We start from the raw sequence: 19,453 nt of genomic DNA, 5'->3' as shown, positions 1-19,453 counted from the left end.
GGAGTTATAAACCCAGGTCTGAGTCATAGTTCACCCAGCACTGAAGCTGCCTTTCAGTCCCCAGCTGAAAGGCCCCTGTGGCACCCACACTCCTTTATTTAGTCTTAGTTTATGTGTGTAGGTGTTTGCCTGCCTGTGTGTGTATACGTATCATATGCATACAGTGCCTGCAGAAGCCAGAAGGGAGCATCAGATCCCCCTCGAACGGGAGTTACAGGCAGTTGTGAGCCTCCGCGTAAGTGCTGGGCACTGAACCCCAGTCCTCTGCAAAAGCAGCCAGTGCTCTTAACCACTGAGCCATCTCTCCAGCCCTGCACTGTCCTTTCTACATCATGGCAAGGCAAGAGGAGCTTTCCCACAGCTGAGGGCACCCTCTTTATGGATTGTATTTTCACGCAGCAGTGCTTGTTTTTATTTAAAATTTTAATCAAATAGTTGTAGATTCATAGGCAGTTGTTTCAAAACAAAACAAAACAAAACAAAACAAAACAAAAACCAACCCGGAGGTCACATGTGACTTCTACCCAGTGTCCATCAATGGCAGCTTCTTGTAGTAAATAAGGGCAGCAAATAAGCTAGAAAATGGATGCTATGTTGTCAGCGAAGAGAACTCAAGCATCCGTCCTCCACAGCTCAGATTCCCGAATCTCTTATCCCAGGCCGACATTACTCTTTAGGCATCCTTCCTCCTTCCATGATCCCTGCAATGGCTACTCTGCTCCCAGGTCTATGGTTTATCTGCTGTACAAACAGGATTGTCCCGATGCAGTCTTCTGGAATTCACTGGTCCACACACTCCCACTTGTTGAAGACTCATCTCAGCTGTGCCCAGTGGCTTCTTTCTTTCAACAACGACGGGGTCATAGTTGATGATGTGAATGTAGCCCAGCTTGTGTTACAATTCGTCTTTAATGCGGGGCATTACTGAAGGCATCCCTGAGCAGGTTTTTCTAGGACACATGCCTAGGAGAAAAGTCATAGGATACTTCCCTGGGAGCAAAGTTGCTGGGCCAAAGGGTGGTGAGGTATGTAAAAGTGTCAAAACCATCCAACCTGCTTTCAGAGTAGCGGCCTTATCTTACGGTCATACCAGGGAGGTGTAAGTGACCTACATCCTGGGCTGCTCCCCAGACACTGGGCTTACTTGTGCAGCCATTCAGGCTGTATCACAGTTTCGAGTCCTTTAGTTGTACACTCAGTATGTTCTGATCTCTCCCACTTTTTCTCCATTTGCAAACAGATCGCACAGCCTTCTCGTGTGAATTTCTGAATATTCTTGCCTATTTCTACAGTAACTATTGCTGGGGTTTAGCTTGGAATTTCATTAAATCTATATATTACTTTGGGGGGGGAAGTTGACACTTTTACTTTGCTGAGTGTTTGCATCTCTGGACAATGTAGGCCTTGCCCTTGGTCACTTTCACTTGCATTGGGTAGCTTTTGAGGCCACACTTTGCAAGAGTGACATCGTGGGATATCCAGTATTTTTTTTTTAACGATTGCAAGAACACTGGGTTGCTAAGCTCACTGTCCTAGTTACAGTTTCTATCACTGTGAAAAACAGAATAACCAAAAGAAATGTGGGGAGGAGAGGATGTAGTTCATCTTATGCTTCTACATCACAGTCCACCAAGGAAGGAAGTCAGGGCAGGAACCCTGAGGCAGGAACCCGGAGGCAGGAACCCGGAGGCAGGAACCTGGAGGCAGGAACCTAGAGGCAGGAACCTAGAGGCAGGAGCCCAAGGCAGGAACCCGGAGACAGGAACCCAAGGCAGGAACTCAGAGGCAGGAACCCAAGGCAGGAACCCGGAGGCAGGAACCTGGAGGCAGGAACCCGGAGACAGGAACCCAAGGCAGGAACCCAGAGGCAGGAACCTGGAGGCAGGAACCCGGAGGCAGGAACCCAAGGCAGGAACCTGGAGGCAGGAACCCAGAGGCAGGAACCCGGAGGCAGGAGCCCGGAGGCAGGAGCTGAAGCGGAGGCCACGGAGGAGTGCTGCTTACTTGCTTGCTCCCTGTGGTTTGCTCAGTTTGCTTTCCTATACAATTCAGGACCACCTGCACTAGCACTCGTGGATGTGTCCAGAAAGAACGAGTGTCAAGTGGCCAGGAAGCCCTGAGCAGAGAAAAGGTAACACCCGATGGAAATACACACTTGCGCACAGATAGTTCCTTGGTAGCAACGGAACCAAAATGGTGGCTCTAGAGGATGATGGGGTTCTCCATTGTTGTGGCCTCAAGGTGTTGAAGCAAACTTCCTTTGCTAGAAACTTAATCCCTAAAGTCATGCATTAACAGTGTCACGGGGTAATTGGGATTAGATGAAGTTAGGCCTTTGTGAAGGCATTACTGGTTTTGTGAGGAGAAAAAACAGAGAGTTAGCTAGCTCATTTGCTCTATCTCACCATGTACCATCTCTGCCTGCCCACTCCAGAAGCTGAGTGAGCACCAGTACCATAGACTTGGACTTCCCAACTGCCAGAACCATGAGCTAAGTGAACCTTTCTTCTTTATAAATGGACCTTGTTACAGGTATTTTGCTGTAGCTGCAGGACATGGACTAAGACCATCATGTACTGTCAAATGCCAGCAAGGGCCGGTGGACTCTCCTCACCTGTTTCTGGGTGGTAAATTCATCTCTCTTCCCTGCATGGTCCCTCTACCAGCTGACTTCCTCCCCTTCCTTGTGGATTCTGCTCTTTTCTCTCCCAGCTTGCTTAGGGTTCACATGCCACTGCCTCCCCGACCCTGCGGCTGACTCCAGAGTCATATCCTTTTGGCTTCGGCTCTTGCAGCCAACAAGAACAGCCTCTGTTCCCCAAACCCCCTAGAGGACCCCTCTTGGCCCAGCTCATCCTTTTGACAGAGGCCACCCATGCCTGGGCTCTTGGCGGCTAAGTGCTTGTCCAGGCTTCCCCTCCCTCCAGTCAGCAGAATGGGAGGGACAGGGGTGCTGTGTGGACATGGGGCCGTGTTCACAGGGAAGCAGTGGGCTTATGTCCATATGGAGGAGGAGGAGGACATGGGACACAGAGAGGGTCTCCTAATTCTCCCTCACCTTCAGAATTCCTCAAAATGGACAGTGGGAGGAGATAGGTCTGGAGGTCAGTGGGACCGTCCAAAAAAATAGAAATTTGCAACTCCTTCCAACTGCTTAGTTAGCCTTGTCTGCTTTTGTTTAATCTGTGAATTGCTGGGTCAGTTCCAATATGATAAAGAGTCACATTTGTTAATCTTGGCATCAAAACGTTTTAAAAATCTGAACAGAAAGAAGGGAGCAGTGAGTCTTCAAGATGCAAGGCCAAGAAGGGAAGAGTGTTTTGGTGGAAAGTCTGTAAAAGCGAAACCCCTCTGGGCTCTGTGAATCTTTTACCCCACCATGGTGGTGGGAAGGTGGGGAGCTTCTATTGGATTGGAACAAGATAAGCAACTTGCACCAGCATTAATTACTGTCACGAGCACGCCCTGTCACAGACAGAGCGCGCAGAGCCGGTATCCCTCGCCTTATTTTCAGCACGCCAGCATGAAGTGACAGTCCTTCCCACTCGTCCATCTGATGAGCTGGGCTGCACAAAGTCTGCAGGGACCACGCACCTCAGAGTTGCCTGCTAACTTTGTCAGGATTTCTTCTCACTTCTCTGGACATTCAAATGGCCCCCAAGGCACTGGCAGCAAACGTTCAGAGGCTCATTTCGAACTCGGCTCCTTCCTGTCCACTCACTGTTGGAACAGCCCCGTAGCTTGGGCTTGGTTTTCATGATCCTGTCTTCACAGATATCGGTTACTGTTTCCTTGTGCTGTGGATCTTATCAAACCACAGAGTCATCTCTGTGCATTTTTTCCGGGGATGCAGGGAGACCCTCCCAGAGCCTGGGGAGTATGCCTGACCCCAGGGCTACAACCATCCATGCTCTAAGAATATTACACCCGCTGTGTTTTCTAATTTCCTCAGAGCCATTGTCAGGGTTCCCATTTGCCTGTGGCCTCTCAAGAGGTCAACGTGTCAGGAGAGTTTTCTGTGTTCTTCCTCCTTGAATTCTGCAGGCCTGGCCATTTTTTTTTAAAGTACTTATCTAACTTCTGTTCTTGGTGGAAGTGTTGAATATGCATTTGTTCAAATGCCTGTGTTGTAAGCGGATAGGAAAGCCGTCTCGGAGGAGTGCAGGACCACAAATCCGGGAGAAATTAGATGCAGCATCAGTGCTGGGGCAAACACTGAGAGCCTCTGGCTGGCGCGCTCTCCCTGTGTGTGCTGTTCCCGGCAGCTATTGAGAGGGTGCACCCTGATACCAGCTCTGCCACCCCATGCCGAAGAAATGGAGCTGCCCCCAGACAGAGCCCCAGAGCTCTTTCCCCTCTTGTCCCTTCCTCCACAGCTGTGCTCTTCAAGAATCATGGTGACAAATTTCTCAGTCAGGAAAGCAGATGCTACACACACCAGCATGAAGACTTGAGTTTGAATCCTCAGTGTTTATATAAAATATTCAGATGTGGTGGTGTAAGCCTAAACCCAGCACTGGGGAGGCAAAGACAAGCAAATCTGTGCAGTGAGACAGCTTTGCTGAATTGATGGGGTCCTCGGAAAATAAGATGGTGGGCCAGTGAGATGGCTCAGTGGGGAAGGTATTTGTCTTCAAGTCTGATGACCTGAGTTTAATACCACTAAACAGAAGGAAAGAACCAACTCCTGCACATCCCACATATGGACCATGGTACACGTGTGACCACACATACACATACCCAAAATAAATACATGTAATTAAAAATAGTAAGTATGTAAGTAAATGAGGTGATGAACGATAGAAGACACCGATTGCCAAACCTCTGGCTTCTATGTGCACACAAACACACAAACATGTGCATATACACACCTACACACATACATATAGTGATGTAAATTTGTTTTTGTTTTGATTCCAAGTGTGGGATGTGAAACAGACTTGAGTGAGGGTGTGTGGTGTTTGTCCACTGGAAACAGACTTGTGAGAGAACACCTGGTGTTTGTCCACTAGAAGAGGAACCGCCTCTTGGGGGGGCGTGGTTTTGGCCAACTGATAAACATCCTAGTACAGACTCTGGGGGGGACATAGGGCAAAGTGAATGAAGGATATGTATCTTTGCATGTCCCTTGTTGTCCCGGGAAAGAAAGCTCTGTAAGCCACATGCTCCGGGGCACGGGCCCTTGATTGGAAGAGATGGTTTAGAGCCTTTGCTGTTTCCTGGCCTTGAAGGTGGCCAGGTCTCTCCAGAAGTGGGTCCGTGACCCCTCTCTCTCTGCTGCCCTACCACTGTGAGAGGAGCAGTTTTCCACCACACACTCCCTCCACCCTCACCCCCATGGTTTACAGCCTTGTCACAGGCACAAAAACAATGAAGGCAGCCAGCCACAGAGTAAAACTTGTGAAACTGTGAGCCAAAATAGGTATCTCATCTTTCAAATTGTCTTTCCCGGTTTTTGTTAGTTTGTTTGTTTGTTCATTTGTCACAGTGACTGATATCAACACACTTTGGTTCCTAGGCCCAGGTCTGCTGACACCGGCGCTAACACACAGTTGCACTGCTGTTTTCTAAACATTTCTACAACTATTAACGTGTGGAGAACCATATGCGTGCCTTCCATCCTTTCTCGTCCCCTTTAGAGTGACAAATACTTCATTTCTGCAACCCACTCAGCTTTCAGGCATAAAGACGAAAACAGAGGGGGCAACGGCAGGGCTGTGCGGGCCTTTTTTATTGTTCCTGGGTGTGGGGCATTTATACACAGTGAGTGGCAGTCAGTTAGCTGGTAAAATATCTCAATAAATAAACAAATCAGCAACATATACACTGGTCAGGGAATATAAAAATGGGCTAGCTGAGCAGGCCATGGAGAGATAAAGAGCAGGAGTGTGTGGGCAAGAATTCCAGGCTTCCTCGAAACAGGCACTGGAGATCTGGGGTGGGAGGGATCTTGGGTTCTTGTTCTGAGAGCCTTGGTCCAGTTAAACAGGTTCTACAAGAATGCATTTCTGTTTTATTTTAAAATATACATTTTTTTTTAAAAAAAAAGGCACTTAGAGGGAAATACAATCTAATATATCCTTACAAATGCATTCCTGATTCTAGAGCTTTCCAGAAAGATTCCCCAAACCAAAACCCATGAGGAAATCCAATGGTGAGGAGATGAGGACACAAAAGTCACCGGCAGGAAGGCCCATCCCATGGGGTATCTCTGAGAAGGCTATGAACCTGGGTCCCGTGTCAGTGTTGTCCCCTCTGAACACTTGGCTTGGGCACTGGGGTCATGAGGAGCGACAAGGTTGTCCAGGTGCCGAAAGTCACAGCCGCGGCGGACGCATCCAGTTCTGCTTACGCCTCGGGTGTGCAGGTGAGTCTGGAAGAGAAGGAAAGTGGGGTGAGATGCCGCAGCACTTGGCATTTTGGGAAGTGTGCTCTTGATCTGCGGGAACCCGGGGCTGCAGGTATGGAGAGCTGGCTCTGGTTTGCTTGGACCACTTCTAATTCCTTCCTCCTGCCGGAGAAACCAGGCAGGTACAGGACCAGACCTCACAGTTCCCAGGCCCTGGAAGGCTGCTGCACACACAGCACAGCACCATGTTCCTCTTAGGGCCACGCACTGGCTCCCGGAAGAGATTCCCACTGTGGGCTTCCAGGCTGAGGCTGCTGGGAGGCCGCTGTTGGTGCAGGCTGACCAGAGGATAGAAGGGATGGGTGAGGGTGCGGGAAAATAAACAGCTGCTGGGGAGTGCTGTCAAAGGCAGACGGATTTAATTTCTCTTTGCAAGTTCTTAGGAATCTATACTTCTGCTTTGGAAAATAATGATAGATTCAGAAGAAGTTGCATTCAGAAGAAGTGTGCAGAAAAAAAGCTATGAGCATTTCAACCCATTCCCCTCAAAGTATAAACTCGCACTTATAGTACTATAGCCTCAGCATCTGGATAGGTGTGTGATGTGTGTGTGTGTGTGTGTGTGTGTATGTGTGTAGTATGTAATGTGTGTGGTATGTAATGTGTGTGTAAATGTATGTGTGGTATGTAATGTGTGTGCATAGTGTATGTGTGATGTGTGGTATATAATGCATGTATATAGTGTATGCGTGCTATGTGAAGTGTGTGTGCATAATGTATGTGTGGTGTGCAATGTGTGTGTATATATTGTGTGTATGTGATGTGTGTGTATAGCGTATGTATGGTGTGTGATGTGTGGGTATAGTGTATGTGTGGTGTGTGATGTGTGTATAATGTATGTGTGCTATGTGATGTGTGTATATAATGTATGTGTGGTGTGCAATGTGTGTGTATAGTTTATGTGAGATTTTGCTTAACGTGTGTAGAGTGTGTGTGTGACATATGTGTACAGTGAGATATATAGTATACATTGTGTTGTGTTTCTTGCACCCTCATCTGTCAGTAAAATACATGACTTTTCCATCATTACAAGAGCATACAACTGACTTTTAAGATATGTGAGCCAATAAAAATGGGGCTAATGGGGCTTAATGCTAATGCCAGCTTAAAAACTCCACTCTCACAACATTCGGTGCAGGAACCTTCTGCTGTCACTTAACACAGCTTCTACTGTGCCACCTCTTGTAGCACTCAGATATGGGCAGCATTCAAATGTCATGTTCGCAGACAGAAGCTGTGTTTACATGCCACATACCTGTGAGGCAATACACATACACATGCATACATATATACATACATACACTTACACACAAGTACATATATGGACATACATGTGCATGGATAATATGCACACACATGCCTGCAACACACTGGGTGTTCTGCTCAGAAACATTCTACCCACCCTTAGTGAAGGCTGATCTGGAATCAAACTGCCTGGAGGGGAGGGTGTGCAGACAGGTGGCAGGACAGAGTGACAGTTCTTTGGGGGAGGGGCGTCTGTGCGGGAGGGATGCCCAGGTCCTTGAGGAGTCTGGAGGTTATGACAACAGGTGTCCCCCACTCATCTGTGCCCGCCTCGAGCTTACTGAAGATGTGAGGGGAGATGGTTGGAGGCTGGTTTGAGAGGTAGATGGCCATTTAGTTCAAGGTTGCATTTCTGCTGAGGGGTCCACAGAGTGAGGAGGACGTGTTAGTGGGCACAAGGTGCTGTCAGGGACCAGCAGCATGCTGAGAGAGAGAGAGAGAGAGAGAGAGAGAGAGAGAGAGAGAGAGAGAGAGAGAGAGACAGACAGACAGACAGACAGACAGACAGACAGAGACAGAGAGAGACAGACAGAGACAGACAGACAGATACACACACACACACACACACACACACAGAGAGAGAGAGAGAGAGAGAGAGAGAGAGAGAGAGAGAGAGAGAGAGAGAGAGAGAGACTGTTTGTGTGTGTGTGTGTGTCGGTCTTCCAGGTGGGTGATAAAGCCACCAAGTCAGGGAACAGCCAGATGTGAGCCATACTCCAGGACTTCAGCCCCAGCAGAGGCTGCATCTGGCTGTTCAGGGCAGCACACCACCCTGCCACACCTGACTGGCCAGTATGCACGGGCCTCTGACATCCAACACTGTTCCCAAGACCTGAACTCTGTGAGGGGCTTCTCAAAGCTCAGAGAGTTTTCCCATTCTAGAACTGTGACAACAATCTGGAAAGTCTAAGATTGCCACTACAACTAGATGTGTGTGTGTGCACACACACACAAACAGACATGTAGACACAAACACACACACTGACACACAAAGACACACACAGAGACACATACACACAGATATACACAGACACACATAGAGAGACACACACACAGACACATAGATACACAGATATAGACACAAACACATAGACACACACACACTGACACACACAGACACACACAGACACGTGTGTGTGTGTGTGTGTGTGTGTGTGTGTGTGTGTGTGTGTGTGTGTGCTTGCTTGCTTTCTCTTCCTCCTTCCCCTTTTCCTTTTTTCAAGTTCAGAGCACTCAAAATATTTAAGCCTTTCTAAGTGGTCCTGGGCAGAGAGTCAAAGGCTGCTCTATTGTAGAATGTGGTTATAATTAGATAATTAATGGGGGTGTGTGTGGAGAAAGCTAAATGGAAGCCTTCCTCAGTGGGAGGAAATAATTACACCAGCTTTTGATATCTGAGCTGAGCCAGCCCGCCAGGGGAAGCACAGGTTGGTCCATGAAAAGCCTAGGATGGCAGGGGCTGTCCCAATAGGGTAGGTTTTGGGGGTTGGCTTCATCTGCCAGAGGGGCCCGGGGCTCAGGCAGAAGCAAGTGGCAGGTTCATTAGTCTTCTTGACTGAGAGCATCCGAGCCTAACCCCCTTGATGTCACCTTGACCCCCACATGTCTGTGGACATGGGCAAATGTAAAACATCTGGGCTCAAGATGGCCTCCCCTCTGAAGGCTACCCGAGCCCCATGCATGGGCCTCCTGTGGCTCACGCCGACTCTGCCTGGCTCAAGCAGGCTACAGAGTGGCTGCAGCTGGACCGAGTGGGGTTCAGTGGCCCCTGACCCGGACCACTAGGCACGAAAAAGCTCCTAAGGGCCTCGCGCTGGCCAAAGGAAAGCGTGCACACTGAGTTTCCAGAAAGCCAGGCAAGAAAAAGGGCTGGGAGGTGTCTGTCTACCACGTGTCTGCCCTTCCTTCCATCTGCCCTCTCTCTCTCTCTCACTCCTCCTTTCCTCCCATCTGTGTGCACATTCATCCACCTTCCAATGTGCACTGCGTGTCCGGCATGTCAAAAAAAATGGTGCTGGTTGCTGAAAAGGCTGGGATGAACCAAGGAATCTGACATCAGAAGGAACATACATATAAGCTAGAACACGGTGGAGATGCTGAAAACTGTCTCAAGGAAAGTGTAGGCTAGATGCTGCTGCATAGGAGACTTAGCTGAACTGTCAGAAAGATGGCAAAGTGCACATGTGTGCACCCATGCACACATACACACACATACAGATACACACCTGCATGCATATACAGAGGCATACACATGTGTACATGTATACACAGATGCACACACATGCACATACACATGCAGATGGCACACGTGCATACACATAGATACACACATACACACATGCACACACATACAGATATATACATGCACATACACATGCATGCATGCGCATATGCACATACAAGCCCATACAGACACACATGCATAAACATATATACACACACACATTCCCACACACAAACCACATCTGGGTTTCTCATGTGGTTCTCCAAGAATCGGAAGGAGAAGTGACCACAGATCCATGGGTGTGGCCATCTCATCTACAGGACAAAGAAGTGCTGTTCTACATTCACTGACCTCTCTGCCCTTAGAGTGAGAAAAGGATAAACTTTGAGCTCCACAGGCCCTGTGGGCCCTGAGGCCTTTCAGTTTGCTCAACTAAGTTGGCTCCTGCCAGCCTGCTCCCTGCACTTCTGATTTGTACCTCCTCCACTGTCACTCTGCTGTCCCTAAAGCCGAGACCCTCCCAAGTCCTGGGATTCTCTGGTTCCGCAGAGGGTGGGGAAGTGGCAGGCTGGGTGCGGGTGCAGCTGGAGAGAAGCTGCCTTTGGATCATTCCACTTGGGGAGCACCTGGGCTTCTGGAGAGCCCGGGCTTCTGGTTGGGGCCCTTCCCATCCTGGACGCAACTTCCGAGCTGCCCACACCAACCACCGATGGGTGTCTGGAGAGAAGGGACAGAGAACACCGTCAGCCAGGAGTCTCGAAACTCCAAGCAAGCAACGGTCAAAGAGGACAGATCAGGCCCGTGGGGTCATGGGCAGAGACTTCCATGAGGAGCACCCACCCCAGGGACAGAGGCGCTTTGCTTTGAAAGAGAAAGGACAGGTTGGAAACTATCAAAAAAATGCCTCTCAGAAGCCACACACAGCTTAGGGATAAAGTGGTTTTAATCAAGGAGGTGATGATCGGGAAAGTAGACACTGAGGAGCACGCCCCGAGGTCAGACACTGCTGACCTACCCTGGAGATGGGTATTCAGACACAAAAAGAAACAAAGTCAGTCAGACTCACAGCAGCTTCCCACCTGCGTCAGTTCTAGAATGTTCGGGGCCTTGATAGGAAAAGGTAGGCACCAGGGAGGGAGTCTCTCCAGCTCGAACTCCCAGTTATGGGACTGACTGGAACCTGCTTGGGTGTCCAGTGTCTCCCTCCACAGTGTGACAAGAAGCAGTCCAGTGCCCCCCACTGCCAAATGGAGGATAGGAAAGCCAGGGGAAGTGCTGAGTCACCGTGGACTGGGCTGACTGGGAGGCTGACAGGCTCTGGAGTTAGGCCTCCCAGGCTGGGGCACCCTGAATGTGTCTTCCCGAAGTCTCAGCGGGAAGTGCCATGAGCAAGTGCTCAGACTGGGTGGTCCATCCGTGAGCTTCCCCGACACCCATTTTAGCATCGCCCAGGCTGGCCTCAAATTTGCAAGCTTCCTGCAACCCAAGGCTAGGATTACAAACGTGAGCCATCACTCCCAGAAGGTCAGTCTCTTAATCACTGAGCAAACTCATCAAAGAAAACTCAAGGAACCAGAATGGACCCATGACTAAGTGCCAGCTAAAAGAACCTACTTACCAAAGGTCCGCATGGATTCATGTGAACAACTAAGCCTGGTTCATGGGGGATTTAACAGAAGCCGCAAAGGACAGGAATTCCTACCACCTGTGTGACGTCAACTATTTCAGAATGTAAGCAAGAGGGTCCATTTCCTGTTTTATTTTCTTTTATATATTCATGTCTATTTATTTCTGAGCCTAATGTTTAGAGCCATTTTAGGCTGATAGCATGGAGATTTCTCATCTGTGCTCTGTACCCATCTTGTCAACAGTCCCTCTCCCACAAAACATCACCACAGCCAGACACCAGTGCAATGGTACAAAAACCGACAGATGGAACATCACCCATGCATCAGAGTGAGCCCTACGACATCAGCAAAGCAGGTGAGGCCTTTGGTGCTTTGGTTTGGTTGACATCGAGGTAGGGTTTCAGTGTGTAGCCCAAGCTGGCCTTGAATTCTCAATTCTCCTCCTCCCAGCCTTCCATATGCTGGCGGTACAAGTGCGGCCCTCATTACTGTTTTTAAGAACCAATTCTAAATGACCATTAAAAAAAAGAAAGAAAGAAATAGCTCTAATTCAGGAATTCTAAATGAATAGCGAGCCACTGGGAACCTGGAGAGGGAGGGTCACCCGCCGAGGTCAGGAGCACAGGTCTACAGCCAGACCCTGGGCTGAATACAAGCATCTACTCAAAATTGGGAAGGCCTCGGAGATGTGGTTCACCTTCTGTGAGCAAAATCACTAAGCCGGAGTGGAGCTACTGTGTGTGTGTTCTGTGGGCCATGGAGACACTTCCTGTCAGTGCTCAGGCTGGCTATGTTACCACGATGGTGAAAAGTCTGGACTGGAGGAGGCTGTCTCCTTCCCTGGCTGGGGCCTTATGCCACTGTGTTGGTTTGAATGAGAAAGGCCCCATAGGCTCATGCAAAACCCTTAGGCTGCATTGGTGGAACTATTTGGGAAGGATTAGGAGGCGTGGCCCTGTTGGAGAAGGTGTGTCATTGGTGGTGGGCTTTGAGGTTTCAAATGCCAATGCCAGGTCTATTTGGTGGTCACTAATACTCTTGTCAATAACACCTGATGGGCAGTTAGTAGCTGTTGAAAGAAGGACACTGTGAAGAGACCAGAGAGAACCTAGCAGTTCCCAGGGCTTAGCACAGCCCCCACCCCCACCCCACCCCACCCACCCCCACCCCCGCCAGGTGAGCAGTGGCTTCCTACTGCAAGGGATACTGTAGGTCTGGACCAAAGATGGCTGAGGCCAGCTCAGCTAAAAGGATCAATGATGGGGGAAAGACAAGCTTTGCTACGCCAGTGACAGCTGCATGCTGGGGGACATTTGCCACAGGTCGTCTTCTGACCCTCATACTCCATACTGTAGGGAGACAGCCGAGCCTCAGAAAACTCGGCTGTCACCTGTTGCAGAAGGACAGTTGGTGAAGACCACACTGCCATTGCTAGGAGGAGAGAAGACACTATGACCCTATCCTTAGGCCAGTTTCATTCCCCACCACCAGAGGGCGCCTTCGAGACCCCCGGACCAGGAGGGTCTTGTGGCATGTGTGCCTTCCCGAAGCTGGCAGGCAGCATCCCTTCCCCACCTTGACAGAGAAGCAGACGGAGTCCTGGGCTGAAGGCACCCGCCATGCAGCCACAGGGTGCAGGCATCGTATCCACAGCAAGCTGCCTGAGTAGTCTGGATTCTTCTGCAACAGAGAAGAGGCACAGTGGCCACAGAGTGTGACCCAGGAGCCTCTCAATTGCCACTTAGGAGTCCCAGACCCACACCTGCACAGATCAGCACCCCAGTTTGTGTAGGCTGCTTCTGAGCATGCGCCACCTGGCTGTTCATATCCAGTGGCAGCCCAGCCTTGTCCTGAAGCAAACTGAAGCTAAGACAGCCCATATCACACAGAAGCTTAGAGTAATGGCAGAAGCAAAGGGCGTGGGCATTTTGATGTTCTTTGTCTGGGTCTGGCCTCACTGTGGCCGCCCCCATCCTGAGGTTGTGACGACTAGTTTCAAGGATCCCAGACATACAGGCCATGGGTTTCTCATGTCAGTCTCATGTGGGCCGTCCAGTGGACACTGCTGGCCACCCTCAGCCCACCCACCTGAACAGAAAGGCACCAAGTTGTTGGAGAGGAACACCAGAGTCACCTCACTCAGCTGAACAGCCTTTCATTTCCCTCTGAGTGGGAGCTTCAAGGAGAACGCGGGGCCTGTGTGGGGAGAGCAGCTCTGGGCAGCCTCAGGCCCTGCTGCCAGCCCCAAGCTACACACACACACACGCCCCTGTTGCTGCCTCCCCCAGCAAGCTGTCTTTTTGACAAATGCGTGCGCACGGACAGGGAGGAAGCAGCATGTTTTGCTTGCAAAGGCAAAATCTTCCTCCATCCCAGATCCTTGCAACCATCTCCGCTCACAGAGTAAGGCAGGGCAAGTCCGAGAGTGGATAGCCACAGACAACGAGGCCGCCTCTCAAGAGCAGCCAGCCAGATTAGCCTATTGATGACCCAGCTCCCTTGGGTCCTAGGAATTGGGTGCTAGGTACCAGGTGCTAGGTGCTAGGTGCTAGGTGCTAGGTGGGACTGACCAGTGGAGACTTATAGGACAAATGCAGGGTGTACAACACTTGGGCTTCCTCCTCTCCAAGACAACATGCCTGCCCACTCACACCTCTGAGCAGCCTCTGGATGAACTGGGGTAGTGGGGAGGTCATATGGACAAAACACAGAGCTACAGCGCTTGCCTCAAAACCCTGGCCCACACCTGGCTGAGTGAGCTTCTGAAATGGAACAGTAGCTGAAAGAGACCTTTCCAGGAGTTTGAGGATGGGGGTGGGGGTGGGGCACTTCCACGGCATGAAGGATGTCAGTGGGGCTACGAAGGAGGGAGAGAGACAGGCTGTTCTTTCTCTGAGGCAAATGAAAATTGCAAAGCAATGGGCCTTCTGGGATTCATTTGTTTTTATAGTTTCCTCTGGGTGGCTGTGCCCGGGCCCCTCACAGGAGGTTCCTTCCCTTCAAAGGGCTATTGTAGCATTCACCTACCTGGAGCAGCGACTGTGTGGTCTCCTTTGTGGGCTTCTGGGCCCTGAGTCTAGAGAGCTGGGCCAGAGCTTGGTTGTGTATCTCATCGGACAATGCGGAGGCTGTGACACTAGCCATAGGGATTTACAACACCAGCCAGAGCAGAGACAGGGAGCTACCCTCAGGGCGGAAGGAGTCCTTCAGCCCTTTAGGACACAAGCCTTCTCTACCTCCCTGTAATGACCTGTGAGTGACATTCCATCTCCTCCTGCCTCCCGAAATCCCAGTGGAGGGGGGATGACGTTCTCCACCGCACCATGCCCAACCCCCCAACCCCTGCCTCCGGGTGTGGGTCAAGACCTATGCCTTTCTCTGGCTCTGCTGCAGCTGGGGTGGTCTTAGGAAGGGTGACCCTGGTGCACCTGTGCTGCTGAGAGCTCTCTGGCTATCTCTAGGTGACAGCCTTCTAGCACTTTCGAACCCTCATGGGTGAGTCATTTGCAGAAAGGATTAGGGTGAAGGTGGGCAAAAATGGCCAGACAGGTCTTCCGCAACTCTGTTCTCTCTCTAGCTCCATGACCCATACATGCATCAATCTTGGGCTTGCCATGTGTGACAAAAGGGGACCCCCCATTCTCCCCCATTCCCTTTTTTCCTCCCCCTCCTTCTCGCTTTGGACTTGGCTCTCTCCTTCAGGGACTCCAGGCTGACTTTTTGGAACGACCCAACTAGTGCCCCCAAAACAACCAGAAAAGGTTCCAGTTTGCCTGTATCCCAGTGACATTGCAGGGCCATTTGCTATCTACCACCTACCAATGACTACATCCTAGGATGAACTCTGTCCCTTTGTCCATCTGGTGGGAGCTGCCACAGCGAGGCCAGACCCAGTGTCCTGCTGGCCTAATCCTCCTGTTTTAACTGGCAGCCTCCTGCTCAGTAACGCATGACTCTTCTCCCTCACAGGCCATCAACAGGCTGCAAAGGGCATTCCCCCAGCCTCAGAGCCACAACGAGCCAGATCACCAGAGAGGAGTTGACCCGCTTCCAAGCCCTGCAGCTTCCACATGGAGGAACTCCTTCACACAGTGACTTATGACTTCCTCAGATGTCGCTGAATCAGCCCCCAAATAAAACCCAGGGGAGAGAAAGGAGGATGAAAAACTGCCCCGTCCCAGCCTAGTGGTGACAGAGGCTCCTTCAGGGACCATCTGGTCAAACATTGTCATCTCAGAGACAGAGAGATTACAGGACACAGGTGGGCTAAGATGGGCAGCCAGAACTCAAGCATGGCCGGAAACACTATTTCACAGGCAGAGCACCTGCCATGCAAGCGCGAACTCTGGGACATTAGCTTAGCAAACGCATTCAGGTGAAGCCAAGGATCACATGCTCACCCCCCCTCCCGCCCCCATCCCTGCACCAGCTCAACAGAACCTGATGGATGGCTGCAGAAGGGCACGCAGGGGATGCAGCATGCAGAGGTGGCCACAGCTGGGACTGTCCCGAACCCAGCTCACTGTTCACTTTAGGGACCAGACAGTACAACAAATCTTTACAGCAAACGTGTCATAGGTGCTCTAATGAAGTAGTCATGTTAAGTCCAGCCAGGGTGACAGTGCTGTGGTACGGAGTACAGCCAATATGCATAACGACACAAAAATTCCAGCAAAGTACTGCAAGCTCTCGGAAAGCCTTGGTACTGTCTGGGGAGGAGGAGCAAAGCAAGAAGAGCTAGGACAGAGAAATGGGGCCCAGCCAATCAGGCGAGGGTGAGGATCTGGGGTGGGCCAGTGTCACTTTGGAGAGGGGCCAGAGACACACAGGACCCCATATGACAACATGGAGAGAGCAGTGAGTGTGTGGGCACAGGCATATTGGAAACGTACTGTAGAGATAAGTCTGGCCAGGAGAGGAGAGGCAGCCCAATGATGAGAGATCCCTCACTGGCTCAGAATATTGGGGACAGAGACTCGACATGGCCAGTGGGGGAGTCACAGAGGCCACACTGACTAGCTCATACATATTCAGGAGTTGCCTCAGTTTCCAGGAGAGAGAGCGGGCAGGGAGCGCAAGCAATACAACCAACCTTGTGAACGCTGGGTAACTTACTGTGCTAGGATTTGAATCTGGGCCCCGGGAGTCCAATTCTGCAGCTCTATGCTTTCTGCCTATGATAGAACTCACAGAGGAAGCTGCAATCCGGGTCTTGGAATGGACAGTCTTGTAAGAGGTAAAAGTGGAAGCCCACGGTGGGAGGCATCCTGGAGGGAGAGCAGGCAGGTAGCAAGCCTCACTGTCCAGAGGACAAGAGAAAGGAGGACCAAAGGCTGGCCTGTGAGTGGTGCAGGGAGGAGCAGACAGAGAGGAGGATGACCTAGGAACAGACTCTATATGCAGGAGCCAACAGGGATGGTATCCAGACACTAGTGGTTGGCAACTTGGTCCTTTCTATATGCTAGACCCCATGCCTTATTTGGCTGAAGGCATGCAACACTCTCACCAAGCCAGTGTTTGGGGTCCACATTTTAACATGAGCACCCCCTGAGGTTCTGAAAGTCAGCACACAGCCCCAGCAATGAAGTGCAGGGGCAAAAAGCAGGGAGTTGTAAGCAGGTGTCCCACACTCCTCATATAGCATTCAGGGACACTGAGCCGGGAGAGCTGGGAAAGGATTCCTTGATTACTTCGGGGCAGATGCCCTGTTGCCTCACACCATCTGAGTGAAGCAGAGAGATCCAGAAATATGTTCATAACTGTTACGTTTTTAAAAGTTAATATTGCTGAATTAAAACCCCACATTCATAAATAGTGACATGTTGAAATAAGTTTCACGCATTTATTTTGGCTGTCCAAGTGTTTTTGAATAGGAAAACAATTGTCCTGTATTTTCCTAAACATTGAATTTTTTTCATAAGTAACAAACAGCCCGAGTGAATGATAGCACGTATGTACACATCTCTGGTCCTATTTCTAAAGAAGAAAGCCTCAGTGGGAACCAGTTAGGCTACGGCTAGGATGCAACATGTCCCTGGGGTCCACAATATTGACAGTCAAGGCGAGAGCCATGGGACCACGGACCTGCTAACAGCAAGGAATACACACTGTGAGCTCAGAGTCAGTTCCTTAAGCACATGTCTGGCTCTGTGAGCACAGCTCTCAGGGTCATTGTCCCGCCCCCCCCCAAAGAACTGTAGATATGGTCTCAAGAGTGACAGGCAGCCTACTGATCCAGCAAAGGACAGCATCCTTGGTGGCCTTGCCTCCCTGGCCAATGGGAGGAACACATAGGCTTTTTTGCCCAGGATGCTTCACGGGCATTAAAGGCTGACTTCATTCCTACAGCATCTTCTTCAGTGACTCCTTCATCCATCTTACTTGATGGGATGCACGGGGTGGGCTTGCCCTCCCTGAGGCCTCCATGCAGACACAGGCTGGACTGGGCCCACTTTCATGTACCAGGCAGCTCGGGGACAGGCTGGCGCGTGTCCCTCTGCAGTCCATGCCTCATCTATAAAATGGGTGGTCCAACCTTTGCAGAAGGCGAGGAGACACCTGACACATGGCTGGTGCTCACTGTGGGCTAAGAATTCTGTAACGGACACAGGAGTCCCAGGGCAGTTATTCACAAATGAGGCCACCAGTACGAGGAGGAGGAGGAGGAGGAGGAGGAGGAGGAGGAGGAGGGCTGCTCCAGGCCACGTATACTGGCTTCTCTGGGATTCTAGCTACCTAGTCCTCCCGGATTATGTAATACTAGAGACCACAGAACTGTGAGGACAAGCTGATTTTCTTCTGAAAGCCGTCACTCAACAGCAAACATTGGCCATACGAAACAGGCATAGTATTCTGCTCTAGGCCCAGAAAGCAGGCACTGATGGGGAGAGGTTGTCTGTCAAAGACCAGACCATAGGCTTTCCATGCCTTGCTGTCACACATGTGTGACACACAGGATCATCCCTAGGTATCCAGGGACCCTCAGAGAATACCAGTATTTGTGGGCACTTAAGTCCCTCACATGAAATGCCACAGTGTTTTCAGAGTGCACTCACGTCCGCACATAGACTTCAGCAAAAAGGGTTTCTAGGTTTTGAAGAAAAAGCAGAGCACGCCACAGACTTTACATCATCTCTCGATGGCCTAGAACCCCTACCATAAGTTCTGTGCTCATGGCTGTTAATGTAGTGGGGCTTAGGAGAGCTCTAGACATGCTCAGGACAGACAAGATTGTTTTAAAGGTTTCCAATACTAGAGTGGTAGAATTTGTTTATAGGCAACATATACATATGCCTATGTATGTATAAGTGTATGTGTGTGTTGCATTGTGTACCCATATATTATATATACATATATAACATATGAAAGGCATGAATATACTCCTCCTTACATGCATACACACACACACGTTCACGAACTCACACATGCACACACTCAGGCATGCACACATATAGAGATGCATATACATGCATGGCATGTACATACCCACCCACACACATTTCTTTTCTAAAGAGGGCAAATTTTGCCTCAAGTTCACTCTAGTTGTTATTTACTGAGTTCATGGTTTGGGACAGAGATTTGATTTATTTATTAATTTATTTCTATTATTATTATTATTATTACTTACTTATTTATTTATTTATTTATTTATTTATTTATTTATTTATAGATAGGGTTTCTCTTTGTAGCCTTGGTTGTCCTAAGCTCGCTTTGTAGACCAGGCTGGCCTCGAACTCACAGAGATCCACTTGCTTATGCCCCCAGAGTGCTGGGATCACCGGCATGAGCCACCATACCTGGCTGAGGGGCAGGGATTTTAAACTCACGTGGTCCTGGCTAGTTCACCATTAAGAAGTTAGTGTGAATACAGGGAATAGAGTCAGCCAG

General features: G+C 50.0%; 1 protein-coding gene across 1 annotated transcript in view; it reads right to left on the bottom strand.

The window, feature by feature from the left end:
* Window positions 1-5,716: 5,716 nt before the first annotated feature.
* TWIST2 (twist family bHLH transcription factor 2) overlaps window positions 5,717-19,453 on the bottom strand; it is a 45,983-nt gene continuing 32,246 nt past the window's right edge. The window contains exon 2 of the mRNA XM_084780122.1: window positions 5,717-6,373. The gene's annotated coding sequence lies outside the window, so the exon portion shown is untranslated. The remainder of the gene's footprint in view (window positions 6,374-19,453) is intronic.

The sequence above is a fragment of the Acomys minous genome (genome assembly GCF_964271855.1).
Source record: "Acomys minous genome assembly, chromosome: 4".
Classification (NCBI taxonomy): Eukaryota; Metazoa; Chordata; class Mammalia; order Rodentia; family Muridae; genus Acomys; species Acomys minous.
Note: the sequence above shows the minus strand (reverse complement) of the source record. Positions and strands in the feature narration are given on the sequence as shown.